General features: G+C 41.9%; 1 protein-coding gene across 6 annotated transcripts in view; it reads left to right on the forward strand.

The window, feature by feature from the left end:
* The first annotated feature begins 891 nt into the window (after positions 1 to 891).
* mical3a (microtubule associated monooxygenase, calponin and LIM domain containing 3a) overlaps positions 892 to 13654 on the forward strand; it is a 79470-nt gene continuing 66707 nt past the window's right edge. For 2 of the 6 annotated variants that reach the window (XM_082542555.1, XM_082542556.1), the window contains exon 1: positions 894 to 1111. The gene's annotated coding sequence lies outside the window, so the exon portion shown is untranslated. Of the gene's footprint in view, positions 1112 to 13654 lie in introns of all 6 variants that reach the window. The other 4 variants (XM_082542557.1, XM_082542558.1, XM_082542560.1 and 1 more) reach the window with 3 other exon arrangements.

Here is a 13654-nt window from a genome sequence, read left to right on the forward strand (position 1 = left end):
ATGCAACAGATGTTTATCATACAGCAGAGTCTGTTTGGATCAGTGATGCTTCCACTAGCCTTTGGGTGAGATGAATTTTTCTAACCACCAATATCTGGAAAATATGAACATACAAATACACACCAATTAAATGAATCAATCGAGATGCGCCGGTGACTGTTACACGTTTATATTTCTCTTAAAATAACCTCCAGCTCCTCGTTCACTGACTCGTATCCCCATCACAGCTTCTAAAGCCAGTGAGTGAGGCATCTAAATGTTCCGTAAATCTCCTGATCTGTCTCTACAGGGGTTGACTTTGCACAACTCAGCAAGTATTTGACAGCACACTCCTGAGTGGTCAATATTCACAGTCCATGCGCACATTTGGTTATTTTTATGGCTCCAAAACGGCAGCAAATTCATCTGGTCTTAGTTTTGAGAAGTAAACCCTAATAAGGGATTTGATGACTTATAGTCATCGACTTTAAGTCGTTCATTTATTGTGTTTCGATTTTGTTTCCGATCTCCTCTATACACAGGAGTCATGCTGTGGCAAGACATGAATTCATTTTTCCTTAATAATCCGTCTTTTTAATTTCACGATGCTGCTAGTTTGAGTTATATCTCGGGCATGATGAAAGAACACACAATGTTTGCTGCAGAGTATCCCAGGCTTGCTGCCTCTTGCCCGGTATCTAAACCGTCCCCCACCTCTCCCCACCTTCCCTACGGTAATCCTGCCTGAGTGTTGTTCCTGAGCGCAGCCTGGACACACACAACAAAAACACACCCAGGAGTTAATCTGGATCATGATGGTAATTACTGCCTGTGCGTCCAGCCTGTAGGAGGGTATTGTCCACTAAGGGAGGAGTCAAACAGTCGGTTCTGCCTACTGACCTTGGAGAAAACTGCGAGGGAGGTAGGCAGGGGAGGGAGGAGAGAAACAGGGAGAAGGAGGTAGCTGACTGAGTTTCAGCACTGCAGATCTTCCTGTCTGCCTTCAGCCGCTCTTTCTCTCAGTTTGCTGGTGAAAGACAAAAAGCATTGGGAGGAGGAGAATTGTGAAAGGAGTCTTTTTACTGATGATGGACGAGGATTTCTTTCTTTTTAACTAATCTTTAAAGCCCCTGTGAGTATTGCCTGTTATCTGCTTGTCATTCAATCTGCTCTTTGCTGCACATGTGTATTCTTTGACTGTAATAAGAGTCACATCTCGGGAATGTACTGATGTTACTAGACGGGTTTCTCAACCAGAGTCCCACAGACGAGGTGTCTTCCCACATTGTTTGTTTTTGTAACCAAGGTAGATGTTTGGGTTTTCCTGAATAGGGTGCAGTTGCAGACATTTGTGTGCTCTGTGTGTGTGTGTCAGAAAATGACATTCCTGCAGTTTCGTGACAGTGAATGTTGTTGACACAGCCTACGATGAGCCCTCACAGCTGTTAGCTTTGTTGCAGTGGCGCTGCTGTGGGAGGTTGTGGTCCTCGCCCTCCTTGTTTACAAGCATGGTTTCTTCTTATGCAATTCTCTGCATGCTGCACTATTACATACCATTAGAGCTGCTGCTGCTGCCTACAGTATGAATCAATGGCAGCACGAATAGTTGACTGACACTGCAGACATCTTCTGCGGTACCCAGCTAAGGGCCAGCTGGCACTGATGTCATAGAAGGATGCCACTGTGTTCACTTTTAGCATTGGCTGCGCATATGAATTTTGCATGAAACTGACTGGCTTCATTTGTCTCAAATACCACACACATTCTTTTCCTGGATTTTCAATCACGTTTTTATTACCAGAAATGCCTTCAACCTTATTGTGTGGTCTAAAACCTACATTTCCCTTCTCTCCACCCCTTTTATCTCCTTTTTATCTCTACCAACCAGTGCAGGTTATCTTTGCTCTGTCATCTCTGCCTGTCTTCTCTGCATAACAGTGAGGTGAGGGTATCAGGGGGATTTCTGAGCTAGCGATGCAGAAACAGCAGCGATAAGAGAAAGTTTAGATTTTCTGCACGTGTGTGTGACATGAGCATCATCTGACGTAATGGAGGAAAGGCATGGATCTCCAGGAGGATCTGTTTTCATAACAAATGAGCATTTATCTCTCTCTCTGTGTGTGTGAGAGAGAGATAAGCAAGGTTAGAGAGGGGTACAGAAAGAAAGTGCCAGTAGCTAGTGCTGCCCTACTTTCAACTGCATGACACATATTTTATCCAAGTTTAGAAGCAAAAGCGTCTGCATGCATTAGGTCACCATTGTACCGCCTCGTGTCAGGTCAGGTAACTCTTGCTGACATCACCTCTGGTCGCCGGCGGACGATCGCTGTCCTCAAGGTCACAGTGCAGGTTATCTGTTTCTCTGTCACCCCCTCTCCACCAGGCTGTACTGTATCAGAAGACACAGTGTCACATTGTGCGCTGCCGCTGTGCTGAGTAGGAGGCAGCACTCATATGATGTTCTAGGGAGAGGTGAATAGCTGTCATTCATGAGAGGGTGCCCGTTTGCTCGGCAGCTGACTTCAGACACTGATCCTGCCTGTCAGCTGCTGGCGGGTGTCTTCCACAGACCTAACTGTTGTGTCCGTTGCACTAGTAGCTGACACATTAAACATGTTTGTTGTTCTTTATAGCAGACAAGGAAACACAGCACAAGTTTTGGAGTCCAGAGAATACAGGTCATATTTGAAGAAGCCTTTTATTAAGAAAGCAGTTGCAGAAAATAAGGATCCTTTTACAAACTCCTAACTAATTTTGGCTCAGAAACCCTTCTTGCAAACGCATTGTAGTGCATGTTGTTAGGTAGCTGTGGTATTTTGTTAAACTTTACAAAGATATCCGGTACGCCACAGCTGATCCTCTGACAGCATTAATCCCTATTAGCAGGCACTGGATCTCTCTGCACTGCTGTCCTTCAGACCACATCCTCTGGATGTTTTCAGGACAGTTTGCACCACCAGCAGCAGCAGCTCCGCCAAGACCAGCCCGGCAGCTATTAGTGTGTATGCGGAAGAGTAGAATGAGACCACAAACAACGTTGTCCCGCTTTTAACTTTCCCTCACTCTATATATCGAGACGAACTATAAAGATGGAGCGAACAACGGAGATGCTGATGGAATGAAAAGAACCAAAACGCTGGTTATGTGTTTCTTTGTACTTAAATGCACACGCACAGTCCTTTTACCTCTTTCAGAGGAGCCTTAGACTTTGTGTTCTGGTTGCATGCTGTCTGGACAATAATCAGCAGGTAATCCCTTTAAGCCATTATTTCTCTAATTGCTTTGTCTTGGTCAGCAGATGGACACCGCGGGGATGTTGTTTTGTCCTGTCTGCTTTCTCTTTAGTGAATCATAGCTGAGTACAGAAATAACCTCTGCGGTATTGTTTGCTCGACTGCATATTCATTTGCTTATGAAACAAGATTAAAAGGATTATTTGCTCTTGTATCAGTATAGTCCCTGTGGGCAGAGAACACAGTATACGAAACAGCAATGTGGAAAGTCTTTAACTGTGCAATAACCTCACAACTTTCTTCACTGTCTAATAGCATCCATTTAACAACTAATGATAACTAATGATTCGATCTTGAAGTTGATCAATCATGTACCACAGGACTTCAAGCTGGCAATAATGAAACCACTACTTCACTTCAGCATCACTTGACCGAGTTATCTTAGCTAACTACAGCCAATCTCCAACCTTCCTTTTATCTCAGTTATTCTTGAGTGTGCTGCTCATCCTCCACATTGAAAGGAGCCAGTTGAGGTGGTTCTGGCATCTGACTAGGACGCCTCCTAGATGAGGTATTCCGGGCATGTCGTACTCGGAAGAGGCCCCAGGGGAGACTCAGGACTCACTGGAGAGAACACATCTTTCAGCTGGCTTGGGAACATCTCGGTGTCCCCTCAGATGAGCTGGAGGAGGTGGCTGGGGTGAGGGAAGTGTGGGCTTCTCTGCCGCCGTGACTCAAACCGTGACAAGCGGCAGAAAATGGATAGATGCAGGAATGTCTTAAATACATACAGTGTATATATATGGATGACCTCTAATTTCCTCCTTCCAAATTTTTATAAAACTGGGGTCATTGTACGTACAGTGAAACATAAATCCTGAACCTGGCGACTCTGAGTTAAAAGTAAAAGTCAGGAAACCACAAGTAAAGCCTTTTCTCAGGAGAAAATAATAAGCAATCCACATCTAAAGTTTTCTTTGGGCAACATTTAGGCTGGACTGATAGATGATGACTTTATGGTCATGCTAGCTCATGTAACATTACAGCCAGTGGTATAAGTGATCCATAAATGTCCCAAGTAGCCCAGATTAGGCTGGAGTGAGAGTGGCTTTTAAACATGGTGAGCTCTGTCCAATTTTACATGTCAATGCTGTGTGTGGCTGCCTAGTAAAGATGACATAAAATGACGAGAACAATAAAAAATGTGAAATTAGTGCAACTTTCATGCACTGTTTTATTTTTCCTGCTGTTGAAAATAGTAGGATAACAACATGTTAGCACAAATTGCCCCAGGTAGGACCGGGCTGTGCATATTTATCTCGGTGTGTTACGTCATTGTCTACACACAAATCTTGCGAGTACAGATGAGCCCGCTAGGGGTGATGGTGGGAGACTCACAGCAAAGGGCACCTGGAGGAGTTACACAGGCCACAGGGTCAGAGTTTTATAAATAGAAGCAACACACATTGAGACGTGAGATTCATGCCCACAAACACATGCTCAGGGAGGAGTAGAAAGTGGCTTTGGTCTTGGCTGCAGCTGTCCCTCCGGCTCTTCTTTCCAATTTCACTGGAATCAACTTTCAGACAGATGGATCTTTGAAAACGTTTCATTAAAGTGAATAAATACTGATATTGCTATTGAGAGAACACCTTAGCCAGCAGTTTTGCTACTAAAGTGACAGTCTTCATATACTGTTTAAAAAACGGTAACATTACATTTAGGAATTGCAGGTATACAGAAAAAAGTTAAGGTCAATAGAAATAGGCTTGGACATTTAAAACCGTAGCATATGAGAAACATGGATGCATAGAATTTATTTAAACATGACTCTACAGTCTTATTTCAGCGAGGGGGGTGTAAGTGCTCCGAACAGCACATTGACAGGCGAGTACAAGAACTCAAAGTCGTATATTTTAGCTAATTTATGCTGGTAGATTGTCCTCATATTCATTGCCCAAAGCTTGTATTTACAGTGATGTTTCTCTTTTTTTAAAAACAGGCCTGTTATTTTGTGGCCTTCAAAGATTTGTCTCTATAGTGTCACTTTTTTAAGATTAAATCGCTGCCATCTGATGTACAGTATGTCCACATTACACTCAGGCGTGTCTGACTCTTCATCTGCGTTTCTTGATCACAACAGCACTAAACAAACACTCCTGTATCCTAGTAACCATCCAGAGTGATACAGTGGACTGGTAGACTCCTGCATTAACCTGTCAACGGGCCATTGCTGTTGTGAAATTGTGGGCTGTAGAGAGCGGAGTCCCAGCTAGCTTAAAGAAGTCTGACAGAGTAGGGATTCCAGCTGGGTTGTAACGCAGGTTCAACCCTTGAAGGGTGGACAGAAAAGCAGTCCCTCCTGCTCTCTAACACAGGAGTTGGAGAGCAGGAGGGATTGTGCAAAGACATGCCTTTTTCATAATCCTCATCTCTGTGATCCCAGGAACTGGCTGAGCTCTGGCTAACCTGCTAGATGAACTGTGGGAATCTTCTTTTACACCACATGTATTATGTGTAAAATCCTATTCAGTGTGGTTGGATACTCAGGGTGTGGCTGCGGTCTATTTTTATCTAGCCTTTGGTAGATATTTTCCGTAGCAGTGGGAGGGTACGTTCAATTCAGGCTACAGAACTGACTCTTACCTGCTTCTCCTTGTCTCGCACGGGCCCTTCTGTCATAACAGGCTGTCACATTACCTGACTGGAACCTGCCTGCGTCCACATCTGTCTAAGGCTTCATGCCTGTCTCTCTATAGGTTAGAGAGGAAGATCAGATATAATATCACTGATTTAGGAAGACCCACACGGCTACAGCTTCTGTGAAGACAGCCAGAGACAAGCTGCTGACAGGGAAACCATCCAAGAGCACACAGTTACCACAGTAACCAGTTAACTGACACCAAAGAAAGGCTGACTACACGATTTCGAGTTACCCAACATGCTGCTCCACACCCTCACTGGATGAGAAAATTATGGGATGCCCACACTGGCTGAAATGACTGTTGTTCCTTTCGGTGACATCCAGCTTGTATACATGGCACATCGACTGTTATTATGCTCTTGTGCATTAAATCTAGCAGCATGCCAGTGTTGCATATGTTTGGTATGCTTAACTTATTAACATCAATGTAATTTTGTTTTCCGCACTGACTTCAAATGTGGAAATAACTCTGTGGAATTGCTCTTTTTACTCAGGTGGAGTTTGTTTAAGAGAACAGACATTTCCCCTTCTTTAATAACGATGAGCTCATTGAGATGAGGGGGGATAAAAGAGAAAAAGCAAAGACTGGGGTCAGAGATCAGAGCTGATGTCAGGATGAGAGCTGCAGGCCAAATGTGATTCACTCATATGCGTGCACAAGCATACAGAGTGTAGCAGGAATCTGACAGACCACGGAGAAATGAGCTGCAAAGCTTGGCATTATGCATGTGGATACCAGCACAATTCCCACCTACTACTTCATTAAACATTCTTTTCCATCAGTTTCTCTTAATTTAGCTGTATATTTGTGTTATTTCAAAATAAAAGCATTGTATATGAATACCAAATACCAGTAGCTAACCCACTTGAAAACTAGAAACCTCTTTTCTCAGCTTCACTCGTCTTTGTAGTGGAGTTCAAATGAGTCATCATTGAAATAACCATCATTATGACTCATTGTTTGCTTTATCTTCATGCCAACAATCATATCCGAGGGCAGGGCTTCATATATTTCAGCTTAAATTGATCTTAATTTATATTTTGGAAAAAAGGTACTTTGTTATTCTTATGTGATTTTTGCCATTCATCTGGAAAATATTCTGTTTTTAAATGTGTTGTTGCCAGGATGCAATCAGAATTCATTATGACCCAAACTTGCCTTTTGCACTGAAGATGACAAGCATGTCGTCATCATCTCATGTTTTGGAGAGAGTAAAGACTAAAAAGGGCCCTGCACCCTTATGAAGATTCAAAGGGCCTTACTGCTTTGTAGTTTCTCTAAGCCAGCATTTAACCACCATGCATAAAGAAACCTTGCAGTAATCCAAATATGCTAAAGCCTACTAAGGCTGTCAAGCTATTATTTCATACCTTCATGTCTTGTGAAGTCCACAGAACCTCATCAGGCTGAAAAGAAGAAAACAGGAAATGAAATCCATCACATGAGGCCTCTTCAGTGAGGTCTTTCCCTCAGCTCTGGGATTGCTCAAGATTGCTGGACTTTGTCATCTACCTTCTTGTAAATGAAAGGTTGCATTCTTTACTGATGTGTTCTTCATTTCCTCAGATAGATATATCAGACTGTGATAATCCAAGCAGCTTGTCTGCATATGTGCATTTAACTGAGATCAAATATAGGTGGTTTTGAGTGAATTTGTGGATATAACAGTATTTACTTCTTCTATATAAGAATGACAGCCCCAACTCTTTTAGTGTCGTGCCACAATTGGGTCCAAACCTGAATTTGTTGTTCACTCTTATTAATCATCATATGCCAGCTTGCTGTGATGCAGACATTACTGTGTTGTGATCATGTTAGCATACTGATGCTTAGCTGGAGAGAGTCACAGAGCTGCTTGCCTGGCTTTGGACTGTTCTTGTTGCAGCTCCCCTCCAAAGAGCATGTGTCAGTGCCAGTCAGCATCAGTGCAGCAGTGAGGTCAAGGGGTTCGTTTGCTAATGAATTTCCAGTTTCTGTGTTTTTAACCTTTCTAATTCCACTTGCTGACACATTAACATCATAATTTAGCCCAAGGAAAGCCCCTATAGTCTCAATACACACCCAAAGCAGAAGTCTTAGGGTGTAGGTAGTGGCAGAAAGGACTTTTCTGTCTGACTCAAAAGAGGTGGAAAGCTTTAAAAACAACTGCTTTGTCTATCTGATCCTCATCTACAGGTGCGATAAAAGCCGTTAAGGGAAAGGTGGCAGTGGGATGAAAGTCTCTGAAAGTCTTGTCAAAGCATGAGTAAGAGCTAAGAGCAGAACAAAAGCAGTTCTGTTCTTTATGAGATAAAGAATTCATTACTCAGTCTTCCCTTGGTTTGATTTCTGCTCAGCAGCCACTGCTCATAGTCGTGTTTATTCAACATATTTGGATAGATAATACCTTTTCTCGGATTTCCTCATGTTGGTTTTAAATGATTATCCTGCTTCCAAAAATAGTTTGCAATTGTGGGTGGAGTTTTTTTGTGTGTGTAAGGATATTTGTCAGAGGCCAAAGGCAGCAGCTCTGCATGACGTGCAGAAGAATGCAAAATAAAGACGCTGCTGTTTGTGCCTGTGTTTGGGAGTCGGGGACAGGCCACACGGTTGAGCCCCCTGTTCTCCACTCTTTGTATCCTGGTCATTCACTACAGTCTCTCTTTGTGCCAGCCACAGATCACATGTCACAATATTTGAACAGCTGCAGTCGTTGGCTGTGTGTTTTCTCTCTTCTTTCCACACGGAGAGTGGAGATCTGGTTTGATAACAGACTGTGAGAATTTGAACAGGTGAGCAGTGGGAGAAATATCTGTAGTATCGTGCAAGCGTCACATACAAACTACTGTAATTAAAACAACGACAACAGTAAAAGAAAAACATCAAAAGAGTGACAGCTGAGAATCCTCCCCTAGGATGGAGCGGGATCAATATAATGGATTATGTTAGAAACCTAACGGCTCCGTTCATGCTGTCACCTTAACCTAAACCTGTCAATATCAGGACTTGGAACATGATATCTGCTCTTCGAGCCTTCTTGAACACCGTAGCTACTATCCATTGCATTTCCAGGCTGGAGAAACGTTGCCAGTTTTTCTTTCAACATACACTTAAATATCTTCTTCTCTGTTGTCCCGTTGCGTTATTGGCCTCACAGAAAGTGAGTCATATCCTCGACACCAGGAGGCTGCTGTAAGAGAGCCAATAAAACTGTCTTTGAAGAAACTCACACTAACACATCTCAGGGCCTTTTAAGCAACTCATGCAACGCAAGAATTCAGAATTCATTTAAACTGCTCATGTCCCTTGATGGCTACAGGACAAGGACTGTTTGTTGTACTATTCAGTCTCCTACAGCAGTAAAGGTCACTGATAATAGTGGACACAATGCGAGAGAATTGCGTGTCGTGTATAGCGCATGTGCACTATATATATGTTACAGGTACGTGCGCCTGTAACAGGGGTAGAGGTGTTTGGTTTCTGTCCTTGGGCTGTATGTGTGCGCAGACTCACGGACGACCATCATGGCCACTTTGTATCAAGTTGAAGCGTCAACTGAAACCATTACCTGTTTGTTGTGCACTTAATGAATCATCACGATAAGCTGGAATTCAAAAGTATACTTGAAGCTAAAAAATGTAACAACTTAATCTTGCTGTTTTTTCACTTGAGGAGTAAAAGTCAAGCTATGTGTTACCTTTGATGGAAGCTGAAAAAAACCCCCCAGCTCTCCAGCTCAGCTTGTGTTGTCAGATGTGATCTTGGGTAATATATGCGAGCTGATTTGTACTGAGATTTGAGGCCATTGTGTAAACTGCAGTTCAGCTCTGCTTTGTCTCCAACGGTAATGAAAAAGCTTTGCTGAGGACTGTGTTTACTGACTTCTGATTACAGTTAGCAAACCCATCATCTGATCAGGGCGAGTACATAGCAGCCTCATGGTCTCTCTGAAGGGGGGAGAGTGCATGAAAAAGGGAGAAAAAAAGGCAGAGGGCACCTTGGCAGTCTAAAGCAGAATGTGATTAAAATTCTGTTCTAGTCGCAAGCACACATTGTTTGGAATCATCATTTGGTATTTGATAAGGCACAGCCTAATCGCACCCTCTGGGGAAAGTGTGGAAAGTAACACTGATGACGCTTTGCCTGGAACTCGCAATACAAGAAGAACCCAGATGAAAAGAGTTGTGTAGGTCTTACACTTTGCCGTCCAGTGTGAGTGTAATACCAACAACGCAGGAGTCCTGAAATGCAACTCAGTGGCATCTTTTTTCCCCTCTGCCTTCTGAACAACCACACATTTCAAACCCACCACACATTTGGAATAGATCTTGAATTATTATTTTTTGAAGCTTCAAGCCCATGTTCAGATGTTACAAAATAAGCTCCCTTCACAGTCTCAGAAAACATTGCACAACCATTGTGTTACACTGCACAGTGTTGAAAGAAGAGTGAACTACACTTCTTGTATAAAGCTGGTCATTTAACTTCATATCATGAATCTATTTCTTTAAAAGTGTATATTTCAAGTATCATAATCAACATAATGCAACTTGACCTTTATGTGTGCTGCCTGATAGTGTTTGCACGCCAGCTGTTTTCAAAGGCAGCCATGTTTCCCACACGGCCAAACAAATATATAGTAATGACATGCAAAAACACTCCTCTTCATGAAGACACTATAAAGCAAATTTCCCTCAAGGAAGAATCTGTTATGTAATTAGTTATGTAACTGTAATAGTGAGCTAGACTTTTGATGTGACTGAAATAAATCCATTATCAAAACTAGTGAACTAGTGTGCTGTGGCACAACCTTTTTATTGTGTCCCAGCCATCATGAATATTAACTTGTAGTGGAATGTAATTCAATTTATTAGACCATCTAATTCCATGGATTTAGATGCAATTATCCATTTTCGTGCACTGTTTAGTCCAGCGTGTTTTTTCTCTCTCAGTTGATCCTGCTGAATTAAGATGTTATAGTAAGATTGGTGCCAGCAGAGGGGAAAACAATATACCTTACCCGTCAGAGTGAATGGAGCAATAACATTTATGTTTATTCTTTGAGGGCAAATAAGCAGATTAAACACTTTCACTCCTTTATCCAAGATAAAATAGAGTTTTTACAGCCTATTTATCCATATTTACCTGTGCTGAGGGTGGTCAAACTTTACCTGAACGATGTAGGCTTTGCCACTCTGACCAAACCTCCACATTGGTGCTGGTATAGTGTGCTGGTGATATGATCTGTAACAGCAATATAGGAGGGGTTGCCATGTGGTGCAGAAATTCATGGTCCCCATAACTAAGATGGCCTTTAGTGCCGACATGAGTTTTTCACGTTGAAAGTGATTTTGAGTGAATTAGCTCAGCTGTAGGCATCACCCTTTAATTTACTTCAATCATTCATGTCTCCAGAAATTCATATCTAATGTCTTTGAACTAATTTAGAAACATTAGCAAAAAATCCTAACTGTAATGGGAAACATGGTTAGCTTTATACCCCAAAACAGCTTGTTTGTTAGCATGTTAGCATGCTTACAGATAACTAGCTTTAAGAACTAATGTACCCCAAAACCACAGCCTTACAGAAATACTTGATTAAAACCTTTAAGTTATATTTAACTTTTACTTTTCATTTCTGTGGCAGTTTTTGTTGTTGTTGTTGTTGTTGTTATGGAAGCATTAAACGTATTCTCTTATAAAGCTAATATTTTCAAGGTAAACATGCAAAATATACCCTTTTATTCTGTTGTTTTCTAAGATCAATACCTTCCTTGTAATGTGTATAAGAAATTGTTCAAATAAACTGAATTATTTTTCCTGTGGACGCCCACAGCTCACTCTTTAGCATGATCCACTCTACGGCGGTAACCCCTGACCCCTAAACACCTTGAGTCATGACATTCACAGCCATACTTAGACCAGGAACGTCGTGCACGTTGCTAAAGATCAGAGACTACTGACTCTTGTAGGAACGGATGGATTTATAGCCTACCAACTTAGCAGTTCATGGACACGGTGAATAACCAGCAGTGTGAGAAATGTTTCCAGTGTGGCCGCACCCTGACCACTACATCTTTTTTCAGTCCTCACACAGCCCTGGTCCGAGGTATCCTAAACACATACGCTTAAATTTAGACTGGCTCAGGCTGACCACAGACACAGCCTAACCTCCTGAAATCTGACACCCACTGTCTGCTGTTTCTCTCTCTCCTGACTCTGTGGGTAGGTGCGTTTTCACTTTCTAACTTTTGTTCACCGATTTCCTTTGTTGAGCACCCAACCATCTCACACACAAACACCTCAGTCTCTCATAACCTCTCCCTCTATTCTTCGTGCTCGGGGGCAGCCGACTGGAGCTGATTTACTCTGTTTGCACAGAGTTAGAGCTCACAGTTTTGGAGGAAATGAAACGTTAAAGTTACATACTGATACGATTCTTAAAAGCCCTTTCCATTATCACTTTTTTGGACTGACAGAATTCATGCTGTGTTTATCTGAACGATCAAACAATTGTCCTCCCTAAATTAAAAAAAGAAGAAGAAGCTGTGCACATCTTTCTTCTGTTGACAAGCTTACTGCTGGAATCCTGTTTATTCATACTGGAGCATTTCCTCGGTTGTTGAGTGTGTGTCTTCAACTGATTTATTTCAATTTGTATCCAATAAGTAAATAAACAGTTGGTGATTCCATTAATAATAGTGGAGCAGTGAAAAATTTAACAGGAAGGTGGAGCGAGAGAGCAGGTGAAAACACACAGCAAATCTGACCCATTTTCACCTGCTCAACCAGCAAGACGTCTCAAAATCTGCTGTCCTTCTGCGCATAATATCTGACAGTTTGATCCTTTCAGTGTTCTGGAAATATAGTTCTATCTGGGGACTGGCCTACAATGGAAACGTTCCACTTTGTTTGACACTTTTAATCACATTCAGTGGCGTATTGTTCTGCTTTCTCAAGTAAACGTTACTTTCTATTGTAGTAAACAGGCTTTAGTTTAAGTTTAGATAGATAGATAGAACTTTATTAATCCCTCGGGTAGGTTCCTCTGGGAAATTCAGTTATATGTTATATAGTTATATATAGTTATACTATGTAGTCAGTTATATGTATATATGTTTTTCTATTGATAAAATGCTAGTTTCTCTAGCTCTGTGCCCATCATTTAAATTTGCTGATAGTTTAATTAATTGATCAATTATTCTTAGCATTAATATGCTTTCAAATTGAAACATGAATATCCAAGTAAGGTCAATCCGATGAGGAAGATTTACTTTTGCCATTCCTCTTGTCAGTTCCTTCTCCTCTGCAGCTTAGTGCTCAATGGCCCATAACAGCTTCCTGATGGCCGGCTATGAACATGATGAGATCACTAGTATCACTGATCTCATCATCTTTTCATTCACACTCACACGAGAAGGGAGAGGGGAGAGCATATGCACAGAGACACTTGAGAGAATTGGAGGAGAGGGTACAGTAACAGTGACAGCCTCAATATGAATGTAGCCGTACAGATGAAGGCCGTATGGCTGTCGAGTGTTTCAGAGAGCTGGACCTGCATTAACGTGTCGTCTGCTACAGTTAAGCTGCACTTTTGTAAACGAGTCAATCATCACACATAAAGCATATTTGTTTTTTGTTTTTCAAGTGTTAGACTCACAGTAAATAAGACATAAATCAGATTTCTTCAGCATTTTAATTTTGTTTGTGTGCATTTTTTGCACCAAAGATGGAGTGATATAGATGCAAGACAAGGAA

This window comes from Aulonocara stuartgranti (genome assembly GCF_965226115.1).
Source record: "Aulonocara stuartgranti genome assembly, chromosome: 7".
Lineage (NCBI taxonomy): Eukaryota > Metazoa > Chordata > Actinopteri > Cichliformes > Cichlidae > Aulonocara > Aulonocara stuartgranti.